Consider the following 17,678-nt stretch of genomic DNA (forward strand, 5'->3'; position numbering starts at 1 on the left):
ACATGACTCTTTGAGTCAAGAAGATTATTTCAGGTAACTTTTTTTTTTTTAATTTTTTTTTTTTAGGCAATGGGGGTTAAGTGACTTGCCCACGATCACACAGCTAGTAAGTGTCAAGTGTCTGAGGCCGGATTTGAACTCAGGTACTCCTGAATCCAGGGCCGGTGCTTTAACCACTGCACCATCTAGCTGCCCCTCAGGTAACTTTTATAGGAATCTTGAGCAAAGAAAGGACCATAACCTGTAAAATACAGTCAAGGCTGACATTCCAAAACTATGGAGTAACCAGGTCCCCACCCCTTTTCTTCGTGGACCACTGCTCTCACTCCTAGAATTAAACAAAAGTTACATTCTCCATTCCATCAATATCAAGTGGGTTGGTAAGGAGGATGGAGGCTGCCTTTAGATGGGTTAGTTTTGTTGTTCAATCATTTCAGCTGTGTCTGAACTCTTTATGACACCATGTAGGGTTTTCTTGGCAAAGATACTGGAATGGTTTGCCATTTCCTTCTCCAGCTCTTTTTACAGATGAGTAAATAATTGAGATAAGCAGGGTTAAGTGACTTGGTGTGGGTCACACAGCTAGTAAGTGTCTGAGGCCAAATTTGAACTCAGGTCTTGTTCAATTCATTATGCCACCTTGCTTCCTCAGATGGTTCAATAGCCTACCCAAATCACTTCAGGGGTGGGGAAGGCAATAATGTAAACAAGACAAGTTTTACTCTTCCTAAAGATTTGGTACTACTCTTAATCCATTTCCCTAAGAACAACATTTTTGTCCTCAGTAAATCATCACAGGGGATTTTCCCAGGAGTGTGGAAAGGATTTTTTTTTTTTTTAGTGAGGCAATTGGGGTTAAGTGACTTGCCCAGGGTCACACAGCTAGTAAGTGTTAAGTGTCTGAGGCTGGATTTGAACTCAGGTACTCCTGACTCCAGGGCCGGTGCTCTATCCACTTCGACACCTAGCTGCCCCTCCACCCCTCCCCCCTGGAAAGGATTTTAAAGGAAGATATTGTTTCTTAATATTTTCAGTTTTGTTTAAAAAAAAGATTTTTAATATGCTTCCCCATAGAATCAGGGTGAGGAAAGCATTCTTTATGGGATGACTTGGGCCCCTTCCCCTTTTTCTTTTCCTTTTTCAAACTAATTCATGGACACAAATGGAAGGTTATTTTAGGAATTGCAGCCTCCAGTAATTTGATAGCCAAGTGATGACATTAATATGGCTCCTTCCCTCTGCCAGGAAGAACTCTGCTTTATCATTGTTGTTTTTCTCTCAGGTTTCTCCTAATCCTAATCATGGTCCTGATTACAGGTAAAGAAGAAGCTGCTTCTGCAGCTCCCCATCCTTGAGGCTGCAAGGAACCAGATGCAGCAGCAAGGAGATGGTTCTGCTGGGAGGCAGAACTTGTCTTCACAGAGAATATCCATGGGAAAAGAAAGAGAGAGAAAAGAATAGGCTACAATGTCACTATGGGGTGGGAAAATTGGAAGGGAAGAGAAAAAGGAACAAGAGGAGCAGAAAGAAAAGATAGGGAAAGAAGAAAGGAGAGAAGTGAAGAGGCAAAGAAAAGAATAGAGAAGGGAAAGATTGAAAAGGAGAAAAAAGAAAGGAAGAAAGAGAAGGAATGAGGAAGGGAGAAAGAATAGCACTTTTATAAAAAAAATTTTTATTTATTTTTTTTTTGTGAGGCAATTGAGGTTAAGTGACTTGCCTAGGGTCACACAGCTAGTGAGTGTTAAGTGTCTGAGGTCGGATTTGAACTCAGGACCTCCTGACTCCAGGGCTGGTGCTCTATCCACTGCGCCATCTAGCTGTCCCCAAGATTATTTTTTTTATAGCACTTTAAAGTGTGTGGATTTCTTTATTGTATCCTCACAACAGCACTGCAAGGTAGGTATGATTATCATCCCCATTTTGCAGGTCTAATAGCACCTACCTTCCAGGATTATTGTGAGGATCAAATGACATAATAATCATAGTATACATAGTGCCTGGTATAGAACAGGTGCTATAGAAATGTTAGTTGTTGCTGTTAAGCTGAGGCTGAGACAGACAAAGTGATTTGCCTGGGGTCACCACGCTAAGAAGTTAGTAAATGTCTGAGGCAAGATTCAAATGCGGAAGGAGAGAGACAAGAGATGGATAGACAGAGACAGACTGAATCAGGTAGAGAGAAGAGAAGAAGGAGGAGAAGGAGAAGAAGGAGGAGGAAGAAAGGAAGAGGGAGAGGGAGAGGAAGGGGGAAAGGCAGAGGGAGAGGAAGAGGGAGAGGGGGGAGGGAGAAGGCGAGGGAGAGGAGAAAGGGTGAAGGAGAGGGAGGAAGAGGGGGAGGAAAAAGGGAGGAGGAAAGGGGCAGGAGGAGGAGGAGGGGACAAGGAGGATGGAGAGCTGGAGAGGGGGAGGAAGAACAGAAATGAAAAAGAAAGTTAAAGGAAGGAAGGAGAAAAGGAAAAAAAGACATGGAAGACAGAGAAGAAAAAAGAAAAAGAATAAAAAAGTCTCTATAACTGGGAAGGAACAGCGTGAAGCAGAGACCTACAGAACAGGCAGATGTATCTTTGGCAAAAGTTTGTGGCAGACTATCAGCTGACCCTTTCCCTGAATGGTAACCCTGAAAATCCCTTGCTGACTTCTCAGAACTGCAACTGCAAACAAACAGCCCTAAAGGTATCAGCCAGTGTTATCTTGAATACAGTCACAGAAAGTAAAGTAGCCTGCCTTTCAGCTATTTTTGATCCTATCTCCTATGTTCCCTCTCTCCCTCCATCTCCCTCCTGTTTCCTGTCTCTTTTTAAAAATTCTCTCTGTATCTTCATATGCCTATGTCCAGCTCTTTAGCCTCCTTACAAATTGTTCTTAGCTTCTTTCGTAATTCCCCACAAAGCTTGAATTTAATTCAACAAACATTTATTAAACACTGATTGTGTGCAGAACGATGTGCTAGGTAATGTTAAGGGCTAAAATTCTAGCTAAACTGTCTAAAATATCTAATGAGTGGTCGCCAATAAATTATAAGCTTTAGCAAGAGTTAGACTTTTAAGCATTTATTAAGGAGAATAAGAATTTGGTAAAGAGAGAGAGAAAGGCCTAGATTCCTATCTATTAAAGGGAGAGCGCATTTCTAGCTCCCTTCTCCACCAGAGTCCAGAGGAAAAAAGAGCGAGCCTGAGCGCCAGTCTCTTCCTTCCTCCTCCCACTAGTCCGCGTCACTTCCTGAAGCCTGGTCTTGCCCTCAAAGACCTTTGCTTCATGGGCAGAACTCTTCTACAGTAAGTATCCAGCAGGTGGCGTCATTCCAATCGTTACAGTCCCCCCTGTTGTTCCTCAAGAAACAAAATGTTTCCTTGACGGAACAGTAAAAACAATATAATAACTATTGCTAACTAATAATATGTGAACAACAATATAGAAAAGGAAGAGAGGAAAGTTTTGTCCAGAGGGGCGATTTTTTTTTTTTTGTCCTCATGAACCGACGCTTTGACATTGGTCTTGCAAAGGGAGAGCCTCTGCAGAGAATACATGTTACAGATGGTGTATATTATAACAGAAAGAGAAAAAAAAAAACAACAAAAACAAATCAAAACTGTTCATTTAAAGTCTCTGAAAGTCTTTTCTCAGATGTCCTCTAGGTGTAGTCGTGGAATGGAAGTCTTTTCAGGGGTTGAGGTATGGATGCTGGTAATCAGCCAGGAAATTTCCTACAAAATTGAGCTTAACACAACTTTAAAATAGCTTTGTCAATAATCAAATCAAACAATGAAAGTTCTCAAAAACATGTCTAAGGGAATTCAGAATCTTAGTTGTTACACATGAAACATATAATAAAACAAAAATTGAACCATTCTTTAAAATTATAATATTACTATAGTCCCCCCCTTATGGAGGGTAATTGAGAAGATAATTGCTGCGATATTAATTATTAAAAATAATTTTTTTATCTTTGTTTCATCACTTTTTGCATCATCTGCCTAATTATCCTCATGCCATTATGAGAAATTAAAAAATCTAATATAATTGGTAACAGGTGTCAAGGCCAAATTCAACACTGTATTTATCATGACACCTGAGATAATTATGGGGGTTACCATAAAAGAACAGAGAAATGATGGGATATGAGCATTCCCACACTTGAGCAATATATACTGCTCATACAGTATGCCAGGCTTAAAATAGGTGGATGGAATATATGTCCAAGCCACCGAACATATTGGAAGAAACTGAGTCAGACTTAATCAGATGCATGGGATTGAGATGTCCATGGCATCAGGCATATAGGAGGGAGCATAGAAGCCAGGTGTAGAAGTGAGATGGGTGGGATGAATACTTCCAGCCATCTGTACAATATTGTGGGGAAAAATAAAATAAATATTAAACCAAGAGAATCCTCCTCCCACTAGTCCGCGTCACTTCCTGAAGCCTGGTCTTGCCCTCAAAGACCTTTGCTTCATGGGCAGAACTCTTCTACAGTAAGTATCCAGCAGGTGGCGTCATTCCAATCGTTACAGTAAGAACAGAGGAACATGCATGGATTAGCTAAGACAGGGTCCCTTCCCTGATGGAGCTTACTGTCTAGTAGGACACTATATCATATAGACAAATCCCATCTAACTATGACTTTCAATGTTTCTGTGAAATATAAAATAGAACATGATAAGTGCCCAAATGAAGTGGGAACATAATAAAGGTCTGAGATGGGGGAAGCAATAGCTTCCAAGGAAAACCTCCTTGGACATGGGCTCTGCAAAAAAATGAGAACACATATGCATTCTCCCCTTCAACCCTTACATAGCACAATCGATGTGTGCATAAATTCCTTACCTCAAAGTAGAGAATAATACAAACAATATAGTGACATCACCAGAAAACATTCTTGATCTTGTTGCCCCTCCATAGGGAACGTGTATTTTTTATGTGTATTGTTCAGATGTGTGCAATTCTTTGTGACCCCATGGACTATACTATGCATGGAGTTTTCTTGACAAAGATACTGGAGTGGTTTGCCATTTCCTTCTCCAGCAGCAAACAGAGGTTGAGTGACTTGCCCAAGGTCACACATGTGGGAAGTCTCTGTGGCTGAATTTGCTCCAAGCCCAGCGCTCTATCCACTGCACCACCTAGTTGATACAATATATGTATAGCTTTCCAATACATTTGCTCATTCTTCCCACTGACAGAGTATGTAGTTGAATCTACAGGTTTGGTATAGAAATATTTTATTGCAATATCTACTATAACATTTCGCTAAATTGAGTTCACTTTAAAAATTATTTTTCTCAATCTAGGGATATTTAGAATAACCTCAGGGATTTTTTCTTTTTAATATCAATTGTTGGAGCCACTTCAAATTTCTGTCAGGATGGACAATTTCTTGAGAGCAGAGCCCAGGTTTTATTTATCTTTGTGTCATAGTCAGAACCTTGAAATGAGTTCTGCTTAAGAATGCTTGTTGGGGGAAGGGGAAGAGGCAACAAAATATAGAGTTGGCACCGCTAACCCTAATTTTTGTAACTTAGGTAGCTGCTGTTATGTCTCATTACTTTATATCTTTGAAAAAAAGTTCAATTGTTTTCTGCTATGGAATCATGCATTTAGAGTTAGAGACAAAGGTATATTGTAGCCAGCTTAAACCAGGTGACAGAGCTAATTGTTAAATTTTTAGTGTGAGCATTTAAACCTCAGAAATCCAGAAATTCTACAAAACAGGGGTTGATTTATTGTTTTGCTGGTTGTTTAAAACTTGAGAATGTGTAAAGAAAATGTTAATAATAAAGTTTGACATAAAAATGCATCCTGAGTGGTTTTGCTTTATTTTCCCCCAGAAGGACTCCTTAAATATTTATCAGCACACCTCTTGGCTAGAAGGGACGTGAGGCCATTTAGTCTAAACCTCTCATTTTATAGATAAGGAAAAGGAGACCTAGAGACTTTATGTGACTTGACCAAGGTGATGCTGCTAATAAGTGACAGAACTGAGATTTGAACTCAAGTGCAATAACACTAAGTTCAGAATTCTTTTCACTATATCACATTCTGTCACTCTTGATTGGAGCTTTTCACATGAAGTCAACAAGCATTTATTTAGCACCTAATGTTTGCCAGGTACTGTGCTAAACACTGAGAGTACAAGGAAAGACAAAAACGTCCCTAGTCTCAAGGATCTCACAATCTAATGGGAGAGACAATATGCAAACAACTATGAATGGATAAACTGGATAATGGAGAAATTGGAGATCATTTCAGAGTGAAGGCACTAGGATTTTTTTTTTTGGGTGGGGCAATGAGGATTAAGTGACTTGCCCAGGGTCACATAACTAGTATCAAGTGTCTGAGGTCAGATTTGAACTCAGGTTCTCTTGAATCCACTTAACCCTCATTGCCCTGCTATCTATCTATCTATCTATCTATCTATCTATCTATCTATCTATCTATCTATCTATCTATCTATCTATCTATCATCTATCTATCTATCTATCTATCTATCTATCTATCTATCTATCTATCTATCTATCTATCTATCTATCATCTATACACACACACACACACACATATACAGGCGCGCGCACACACGAAAATGAAGAACCAACAGAAACAACAATGTCTTAATCCAGTGTCTTCACTCTGAGATAATTTCCAGTTTATCCTAATTATATCTTGTTTGTACATAGTTGTTTACATATTGTCTCATTACTCCTGCAAGGTAGGTGATATTATTGTCTCTGTTTTTAACAGTTGAGGAAACTGAAGCAGTTTTTAAGTGATTTGCCTAGGGGCAAACAGCTAGGAAGTGACTGAGGCTACATTTGAACTCAGATTTTCCTTCCTAATCATTAGGCAGGAGTGGAAAACCTGGGTGGGGGGGTTGGGGGTGGTGGAGAAGGAAGAGGAGGGCATGGACTACCTGATGTGGCATTAGAGAGAGAAATTTATATGTAAAATGAGATAATGGGATTAAAGGATCTCTAAAGTCCTTTGCAAAAAAAAAAAAAAAAAGTAAAGTGCCTTCCAGCTCTAAATTAGATGATAATTTAAAATTCTATGATTCTAGTTTCCTTCTATGAAAGTGCAGATAGGTATTTCCTGAGAACAGTATATTCCTGCAAAGAACAGGCTTGGTTGGGGTACTAAGCTCAGGACATCACAAAGATTGCACAGGACGATAATATTTTGCTATGTGATTATTGATCAATTATTTTCTCCTTCCTCTTGGGTAAGAGGAGAAAGAAGCTATCTATTAAAAAATGATCAAAGCTTTACAATTCTTTGAGTTGGGTAGGGAGGTAAGGGAGACAAGAGAATTCTCTGTCTATCATTACCTACTTTACCTACTACATTTATGTAGTCTCTCTCTGTCTCTCTCTCTCTCCCTCTCTCTCTTTCTCTATATACACAATAAAGTAAGGAAATTTACAATCCATTGGATATCTAACTAGGCACAAGACATGCAAGTATAGTATTCCTATGGTGCAGGGCATGTGTTACATTGGGGTTGGGCTTATGAGAGACTAGAGTCTTGTGGTATGTGCTAAGGGACCTCAACTCCTGACAAAGCCAGTAGTGATAGGAACAAACATTATCTAACTTCCTTTAACAGTAGGCAAAGATAGTAGCAAGATGGGGGCAGCTAGGTGGCGCAGTGGATAAAGCACTGGCCCTGGATTCAGGAGGACCTGAGTTCAAATCCAACCTCAGACACTTGACACTTACTAGCTGTGTGACCCTGGGCAAGTCACTTAACCCTCACTGCCCTGCAAAAACAAACAAAAGATAGTAGCAAGAAGCTTCATTCATTATGTCAGGGAGTTCTGAGGTAAAAGTGCTACTACTACTTCCTCTACTAGGCAGAGTTTGGGCTCACCTTCATCATCATTATCATAATAAAAACTAACATTTATATAGCACTTAATATGTACCAGTCACTAAGTGCTTTACTTATTATTGCCTCATTTGATCCTCATAACAGCCCGTTGTTGTCCCCACTTTGGAGATGAGGAAACTGAGGCAAACAGAGATTAAGTGACTTGCCCAGGGTCACACAACTAATAAGTGAGCCTGAATTTGAACTCAGGCCTTCTTGACTCCAAGCCCACTACCTAGTATTTTTGTCTCCAGATTCAAAAGAGAAAGATTCAAGTGTTGGATTTAGACATGTACTCACACAAAGGCACTCTGAAAAATTACTTTTAACAAACATTCTCTCTATTGGCTCTGCCTCTACTCAGCTTAGGCTAGAAAAAAACAAAACAAAAACCTCTCTCTTCCCATTTAGAATTAAATCTTCCTTTTTCAACCATACTCTATGCATTCATAAACAAATAAATTCATGGTAGATGTACATATAGGTTTTTTAAAACTTTTTTTTGGGGGGGGGGTGAGGCAATTGGGGTTAAGTGACTTGCCCAGGGTCACACAGATAGTAAGTGTTAAGTGTCTGAGGTCGGATTTGAACTCAGGTCCTCCTGAATCCAGGGCTGGTGCTCTATCCACTGCGCCACCTAGCTGCCCCCCATATAGTTTTTAAAATAGCAGCTTCAAATAGAATTTTCAATGCAAGTAAGCAATTCAAGAAATAAGCTTCCAAATCCCAATTCCTTTGGCTGATTATTGAAAAAGACAAAAAGTAACTCTCTCCTACATCCCTCCTCCCATTGGTAAATAAGAAGTGAGTGGCTGGACAAGTAAATGAATATAGTTTTTCTTTTCTAGAGGCTGTAGAAAGGACCCGAGTTAACACACCAGGTAGGTTATCGGCATTCTAGCTAACCTGATCTACTTGATGTTGTTTCCTAGTTCCTCTGGTTGATCCTAGCTGGTCCTCCTCTCATGAGCAGCCAACCATCACCTTTTCTCTGCTCTTGGTCTCATCACTGCCATTGTCCTCCATTTGTAGTTGTCAAGTGAATAGAAACTATTGACCATCATAATACTCCACACTTGGATGTTTCAGAGTGGATTCCCAGAGGATGCTCTATCCTGATCTCCATCAATTTCCCATGGCTGACACTTCTATGTAATAAGTCCTTCAAAGTTAAAAGCATTGAAATCTTGGAGAACTCAGGATAATGCTAGCAAACATTTCCAATCCCATGGGCTATATTTATAAATCTCTATCTATCTACACACACACACACACACACACACACACACACACATATATACATGCACATTCATATGCATGTATACATATATACACACATATACACCACATATATACACACATATGTACGTGTGAATATAGATATAGAAATAGTGGAATATAGACAAAGCTAATTGCAAATCAAGATTTGAGTATACATAGAAAGACATAGAAACCAGCTGTTGCTTCAGCTAGAATGCAGGGAGGGGGAGCATTCTATCTACCCTTTTAAACATCCATTAATCATTTCTCGGGCAATTATGGGTGCCAATAAGTCTATCTTAAGCCTGATGATGTGATTTGTTCCATTTGATATGGTCTTGTATCATTAGGGAGAGAGCCATAAAACAGGAATTGGAAGGAGTTGGTCTGCCTGCCTTATTTCAAGAACAGATAGGGATAGAAGATAAGCTAGTCTGGCTCCTAAGGAATACAAACCTAAAGATAAGAGGAAAGCTTAAGACATAGACTATGTGTCTACCATATCAAAGGTAGAGTAAGCACAGTTTGGGGACTTCCATATATTTTATCTGTAAATTAATGGGTTTAAGCTGAGGGGCTCTAAGTTTACTTCAAATTCTAAGTCCTTAGCTTTAGATCCTTAAGTCATACCAAACCCCAAGATAAGCTCCAAATGGATAAATGACCTAGATAGAGAATGTCATATAATAAACAAAGTAGAGGAGCAAGGAAGAAATTGCCTTTCAGATTTGTAGAAAGGGAAAGAATTCATGACTAAACTAACAATAGGGGATCACACAATATAAAATGGATAATTAGATTATATAAAATTACAAAGCCCTCATACAAATAAAACTCATGTAGGTAAAATTATAAGGGAAGCAGGTAACTTCAAAAAAATCTTTACAGCAAGTTTCTTTGATAAAAGTCTCATATTCAATGACATATAAGGAACCAATTTACAATTATAAGACTAGAAATTATTCCTTAATAAATTTTCAAGAGACATGAACAGACAATTTTTTTTTAGTGAGGTAATTGGGGTTAAGTGACTTGCCCAGGGTCACACAGCTAGTAAGTGTCAAGGGTCTGAGGTTGGATTTGAACTCAGGTCCTCCTGACTCCAGGGCCGGTACTCTATCCACTGCGCCACCTAGCTGCCCCGTACAGACAAATTTTAAAGGAAGAAATTCAAATTATCAACAACCATATGAAAAAAATTATTTAAATCACTAATAAATAGAAAATGAAAATTAAACAGCTTTGAGATTCCACCTCATTCCTATTCAGATTAGTAAAGCAGAGGAAAAAAAGAGGAAAATGATAAATGTTGAAAGGGCTACAGGAAAACTGATAGATTGGTATAATTTTGGTGCAGCCAATGGTCTGGCCATTCTGGAAAGCAATTTGGAGCTATGCCCAAAAGTTATCAGATTGTGCAACTCTTTAAGCCAGCTATACCACTACAAGGTCTATTCCCTAAATAAATCAAAGAGAAAAAGCATCTATACATTAAAAAAAAAAAACTTATCAGGTGACTCCATGACCCTTACTTTGGAATCATTGACTTAGAGGCATTTTTGTGCAACATCTTCATATTGCAGGTGTGAGATTTAAAATTGGATATTAGATCATAAATCTCCCCTCTTTAACCTTTCCCTTAATTTATCTCCCAGACTAGTAAATGGAAGAAGCTTCTGGTTTCCTAGTTAGAACTTTTATTGTGTGGTGGTCACAAGGTGATGTGGATTAGAGGGATAGGAAAGTAGAAATACAAAACAAATCGTCTTAAGTCTAAGCTTAGTCTATATTCCGTATAAAACTCACCAAAAGCCCAAGGCCACCTTTGGGGAGAGAGAGAGACCGAGTCAAGCGCGTGCTGCTGCTAACCGCGAGCCGGGCCTAGTCAAACTCCAGTCAGCGTCTGTCTGTGCAGCGTGGCCAGGGGACCAGCAGAACAGGAAAAAGATCCCACTTCCGTTCTCTCCTTGCCTTTTAAGCTCATACCCCGGAAGTTGAGTGCTCAGCAGGCAGTCTGGTGTGCATAGCTCATGCCGTTGGTCTCCTCCCCGAAAGGGTGGTCCTTAAAAAAAACTGGCGTCTTTCAGTTATCCTAACCGACTGTTAAAAAACTTTCATTTTTTTTTTTTTTACCACACAGGTAAGGAAACTGAGACCCAATGGAACGAAAGGATTTGCCTCTGGTTAACAGGAAGCAGCTAGCAGAGCATGGATTTGAACCCAAAATCTTGGACTTCAAACCTATTGATCTCTCCATGATGCCTCTAAAGTACTTATCCTCACAAAGGCATATAGCTGGCATGCACACACACACACACAGATACACACACATATGGGGGGGGGGTTGGAGGGATACAAAGAGCACTTACCTGCTCACATTCCCCCTCCATTTTTTAGATCCATTTTGCTCAGTATAATGTCTTTGATAAAGTTCTTACTCAGTAAATATTTGCTGAATGAATGGCTGAAGAAAAAGGCTGCAGATTCAAAGAATTTGACTCCTCTATAACTTGAACACTTTTTTATATAATAAAAGGTGTCAAGGGAGACTCAGAACAAATTATTGCTTAATTTCTGATGACAGTAAGTAAATATGTCCTTCTGTTTTTCAAACCCCAAGAGAAACTTCTTATGGACAGAATGCCACATTAATGGACAAACTGGAAACTAAGCTGTGTTCACCTCCTGGTGCTAATGAGATGATAAATCTCTTGAGTTTTATCCTTGGGGTTACTATGGTGACAGATATACCTCTTGCTACAGATACACAGGGTTACCTTGCTCATCCAGAAGCCACACATAAGCAAAATTTAAGTATTATAAAACTTATGTGTTTTGCTCAGAAGGGAGGCCCTAACTTCCTCTTCTATTTTAGGCAAAAGTTTGATTAATTGATTTCTGGGTTCACAAAAGGTTAGAAGCAGTGAGAAAGGGGGAAGAAGGTTCTAGAGATGAACACAATGTGAGTAGAGAGAAGTAGCAGTTATAAGCAAGGGAAGAGAAAAAAATTCCTATAAACAATTAAAAAAACTAATGGGGGGGGGTGGATTCAAGAAGGTGGAGTAGACAAAACGCTCAGTTGAGCCCTTCCAACATTCCCCTCCATGTGAAATATCTCATAGGAAAAACAACCGACCTGAAAAACAGATCAAGAAGAGACATAAGAATTTTTGTCAAATGGTGATTTCTTACCCCCCAAAGCTTGTATCTCTGGGTTTCTCAATACTTTTCACACAAATAAAGACAGATCTAAACAACTGGAGAAATTAAGATTTCTATTCATCAATATTTAATAATTTTGTTATAATATAATAATATTCCTATTAACATAGGAGAATCAATTTATTAATATAGGTCATGGATAGGCCCAGCCAATATAATAAAATGATAATTCTAAGTTAATTTACTTATTCAGTAGCATATTAATCAAACTACCAAAGAATTAGAGAGCTAGGGGCAGCTAGGTGGTACAGTGGATAAAGCACTGACCTTGGATTCAGAAGTACCTGAGTTCGGGGCGGCTAGGTGGCGCAGTGGATAGAGCACCGGCCCTGGAGTCAGGAGTACCTGAGTTGAGATCCGGCCTCAGACACTTAACACTTACTAGCTGTGTGACCCTGGGCAAGTCACTTAACCCCAATTGCCTCACTAAAAAAAAAAAAAGAAGTACCTGAGTTCAAATCCAGTCTCAGACACTTGATACTTACTAGCTGTGTGACCCTGGACAAGTCATTTAACCCTCATTGCCCCACAAAAATAAAATTAAAATTTTAAAAACTAAAAAAAGAATTATAGAGCTAGAAAAAATAGTAACAAAATTGATCTGGAAGAACAAAAAGTCAAGAATATCAAGTAAATCGATAGGAAAAAGAAGTTTAAGAAAGGTGGACTAGCATTTCCAGATTTCAAACTATATTACAAAGAAAAAATCATGAAAACAATCTGAGACTGGATAAGAAATAGAATGGTAAATCAGTGGATAGACTGGGTACATAATACACAGTACTAAATGACCATTGTAATCTAAACCTAAAATCCAAGCTTTGGGGGCATGAACTCACCATTTGAAAAAAATTGCTGGCAAAACTAGAAATCAATTTGGCAGAAATTAGGCATAGACTAACATCTCACACTGTATATCAAGATAAAGTCAAAATGGATAAATTATTTAGTCATAAAGGATGACATAATAAGTAAGCTAGGGCAGCATGGGAAAATATACATGTCAGATCTATGGATAAGGGAAGTGTTAATGAACAAAAAAGAGATAAAGAGGATTATAGGAAGTGAAATAATTTTATTATATGAAATTAAAAAGCATTTGCAGAAACAAAACTAATACAGTCAAAATTAGAAGGAAAACAAGAAACTGGGGGAAAATTTTACAGTAAGTTCCTCTGATAAAGGCCTTCTCAAATATATAGGAAACTGAGCCAAATTTATAAAAATAAAAGCCATTGACCAGTTGATAAATGGTGAAAGGATATCAATAGGCAATTTTCAGAAGAAGAAATCAAAATGATCAATAATCACATGAAAAAATGCTTTAAGTACTTTTACTGATTAGAGAAATATAAATTAAAACAACTCTGAGATACCACCTCACATCTATCAGATTGGTTAACACGACACATAAAAGTATGACAAATGTTGGAGGAGTTGTGGAAAATAGGGACACTCATGCATTATTGGTGAAGTTGTGACCTAGTCCGTCTACCTCCAGAAAGAGAAAATTGATGGACTCTGAATTTAGTGAAACATACTTTCCACCACTTTTTTATTTTTATTGTTTTTTGTTTATATTTTCTTTTGCAACATGGCTAATATGGAAACATATTTTGCATGTCTAATCGATATCAAATTGCCTTCTCAAAGGGAGGGGAGATAGGAGAAAAGGAAAGAATTTGGAACTCAAAATTTTTATTAAATGAGAGTTTAAATTTTTTGACATTTAATTGGGAAATATTTAAGGAAATAAATAAAATAATTAAAATTTTAAGAAAGAAAAGATGATAGCTTACATTTACACAGCAGCACTTACTATGTACTGATCACTTGACAATTATTATCTCATTTGACCCTCATAACAACCCTGGGAGGTAGGTGCTATTGTCATACCCATTTTATAGACAGAGATTAAACAGCTTGCCCAGGGTCACACAGATTATATCTGATGCCAGATTTGACCTCAGGTCTCTCCTGACTTTAGGACCTGAACTCTATCCATTGAGCCACCTAGCTGCCTAATAGCAGGCCTAAGAACTATAAAAACCCAGAATTCTGAGCAATTTATTTTATTTGAGATTTGGCCTCCTGATATCACCCAGGCTGGAAGTCTAATAACCATTCTTAGACCAATCCCATTACTGATTGACCTGGGGAACTTTAATGCACTCTGTTTCCAACCTAAAATCGTTCACTCCTCCTTAGGCAGCTGGTGGAATACCTGCTTTGGGAGGCTTGTAATACTTTCCTAAGATACACAAGCCATGAACACGACTACTCTGGGAAGGAAGGCCAGAGGCAGCAAAAAATCTACACATTAATAAACACATTTAGAAACCTGTCCATTTGCAAAAAAAGGGGGGGGGAATGGGGCAGATGGGCCTTCCCCAAGTACCAAAAATCATTTTGGGCCATTCATAGATTTATAAATGTTATGTCTAGAAGAGAACCATCAAAAAGCATCAACATGCTATCAAAGGATACTGTCAGAAAGACAAATGCCAAGGTACCTTTGATTGAGAATTATCTAAACAGAATTATCAAAGATGATAAACTCACTAGAAATTCCTCATGACATGGACTTTTAGAACTTTCTTTCACTTACTTTGGGAGACAGGAAAGGGCAAAGGAAACAGTATTCACTGCAACAGTTTTAAAATTCTAAAGGTTTTGAATGGACCTACAAGGAACTGGGTATTTGGATTTTTGCAGAGCCCATCCTCTCAAATTTTTGCAAAAGGGCTGGTTTCCACATGTGTGTAGTAACGAAGAGAAGAGAAGAGAGATGGACAGATGAACACAGAGGGAGGGGAATGGAAAGGGGGGAAATAGAGAAAGAGACAGAGAGATAGAGAGAGAAGGGAGAGGCAGGGATAGAGACAGAAAGAGGCGGTAGGGGGAGAGAGAGAGAGAGACAGACAGACAGACAAAGATAGAGAGACAGAGAGACAGAGACAGACAAAGACAGAGACAGAGACAGAGAGACGCACACACAGATTCCTATTAAGAATGCTTCTTAGTTTGAAATAGTTTCTATACATTGCCAATGGCCTAGACTTACTCCATGAATCAAGAAGAGCGCTCCCACAAAAGAATATCTCAAAATGTGTATGTAAATAGTACCATTTGTGTACGAAAAAGCTATCAGGCCTTGTCCTATCTCATCAAGGTTCAAGAAAAGAGAAACACACTGGGCTTGCTGGTGCTGTGTTTATTGCAGCCTCCAGAGAGACCTGCTGGGGTCCAATCAGTGTCGTCTTCGTGACGCAGCTGGGGTTTGGCAATCGATGCCCCATGTGGCATAACTTTGGAGCTGACTTCCTGGTCTGAGCTCCTGAGACAGAGGTCAGTATCACACTTGTGAAATCAACACATCCCATCTGGCTGAATTAATGAGGCAGAGAATTTTACTCTGGAAAAGGATTCATTGGTAACCAGTCCCATGGGGGGCATCTCACTGAGCCAACCCTTTAGAAGGAGATGCTGCTTGAACTTACTGCTTGTTATACTCCAAATCCAGTAACATGAGTTTTTGGTTTCTTTCCTTATTCTATTTACTCTTAGCGAGAATTTCTTCTATCAACTGATAGCTTCTGAATCTCCACCTGTGTGGGCCTTCATTTAAGATTCAGCCACCTTAGGTGAGAGGTTTGTTATCAATTTATGAAATTCTATGTTATTCGTGTGGTTTTCACATTTTTCGGTTCTTGTTTTTGATCAATCAAAACCATCCAGCTCACAGGGAAAGGAGTTTTTGCCTGAGAGAGGCAATTAACTTACCAAAAAACACTAAGCCTCCTGGCACAGAAGAGAGATCTAAAAAAAAGAAAAGTTTTCACACTGAGATGTATGCCTCATTTCTGTATCTCAGGAAAAAAAACCCTCAATCTTCTATATCATTTGCTAGATCTTGATTTGATGTGCTGGAGAACAGCAATGATTTGTAAGGGAGAAAAACTACTCAATAAATTCTCCCATTTTACTTCCTAAAAGAACAAACTTGAGAGGCAGGATGGTGTAATGGGTAGTGCTTTGACCTTGGAACCAGGAGTTCAAGCTCTGTTTCTGACATCTACTGAGACTATATGAGCTTGGACAAGTCACTTAACCTCTTAGTGCCCCAGGTAACTCTGTATGACTCTAAGAACATGAGGTCATCTGCATTCCTAGGGAGTCTCCTTACTATAATTTCCCTTTGCTGAAGCCACAAATCTGGTTAAAAAACAACAATGGGGCAGCTAGGTGGCACAGTGGATAAAGCACCAGCCTTGGCTTCAGGAGGATCTGAGTTCAAATCTAGCCTTAGACACTTGACACTTACTAGCTGTGTGACCCCGAGCAAGTCACTTAACCCTTATTGCTCCCCCCCAAAAAACCCAACAACAATAATAACAATAAAGTTATTGAAGTGGAAACTTTACTTGAATTCCAGTAGACTATAAGGAATAATAATGATAATGATGATAGCCCCACTTATATAGGACTTACTATGCGTTAGGCACTAAAATAAACATTTTACAAATATTAACTCATTTGATTTTCACGGTTCCCTAGGAGGTAGGTGCTATTATTATCCTCATTTTACAGATGAGGAAACTGAGGCAAGGAGAGGCTAGGTAACTTATACAGGGTCTCACAGACAATTTCTGGGGTAAGATTTGAATTCAGGTCTTCCTGAGCAGCTAGGTGGCATAGTGGATAGATGACTCTAGTTGCAGACAGGACAACAGAGATGATCTGTCCCTCATCCTGTTTCCATAAGATTTTGGTCTTCTCTTCCAGTTCTCTATCTTTTGAAATCTTTTTGTTCCATATAGCTCAGAGATGATCAGTATTTGGTATGGCAGCATTTGTAAAAATCTTTGTTCTAAAGTTTCTATGGATCATTGGCATGTAGCTAGTTGGGAGCATAGTTCAGTTTGTAATAATGGTACAGTTCCATTGAGTTTTCGAAGATATTTGGAGCTCTGTATTTGTAATATGGTGATTTTTCATCTATTTGTCCATGAAGGATAATGGGCTTATGTTATATAATTTGTGTCTTGCTAAGTATACAGGCTGAAGAGATATATTGCATAGTTTCTTCCATTTCCTTATAACTAGATGAACTGGGGAAGCTAAGTGGTGCAGTAGACAGAGAGTACCAGACCTGGAGTCAAGAAGACTCTTCTTTCTCAGTTCAAATCCAGCCTCAAATACTTACTAGCTGTGTGATCTTGGGCAAATCACTTAACCTTGTCTGCCTCAGTTTCCTCATGTTGTGAAATGAGCTGGAGAAGGAAATGGAAAACCACTCCAGTATTTTTGCTATGAAAACCCCAAATGGGTCATG

Source organism: Dromiciops gliroides, chromosome 1 (assembly GCF_019393635.1).
Source record: "Dromiciops gliroides isolate mDroGli1 chromosome 1, mDroGli1.pri, whole genome shotgun sequence".
Taxonomy (NCBI): domain Eukaryota; kingdom Metazoa; phylum Chordata; class Mammalia; order Microbiotheria; family Microbiotheriidae; genus Dromiciops; species Dromiciops gliroides.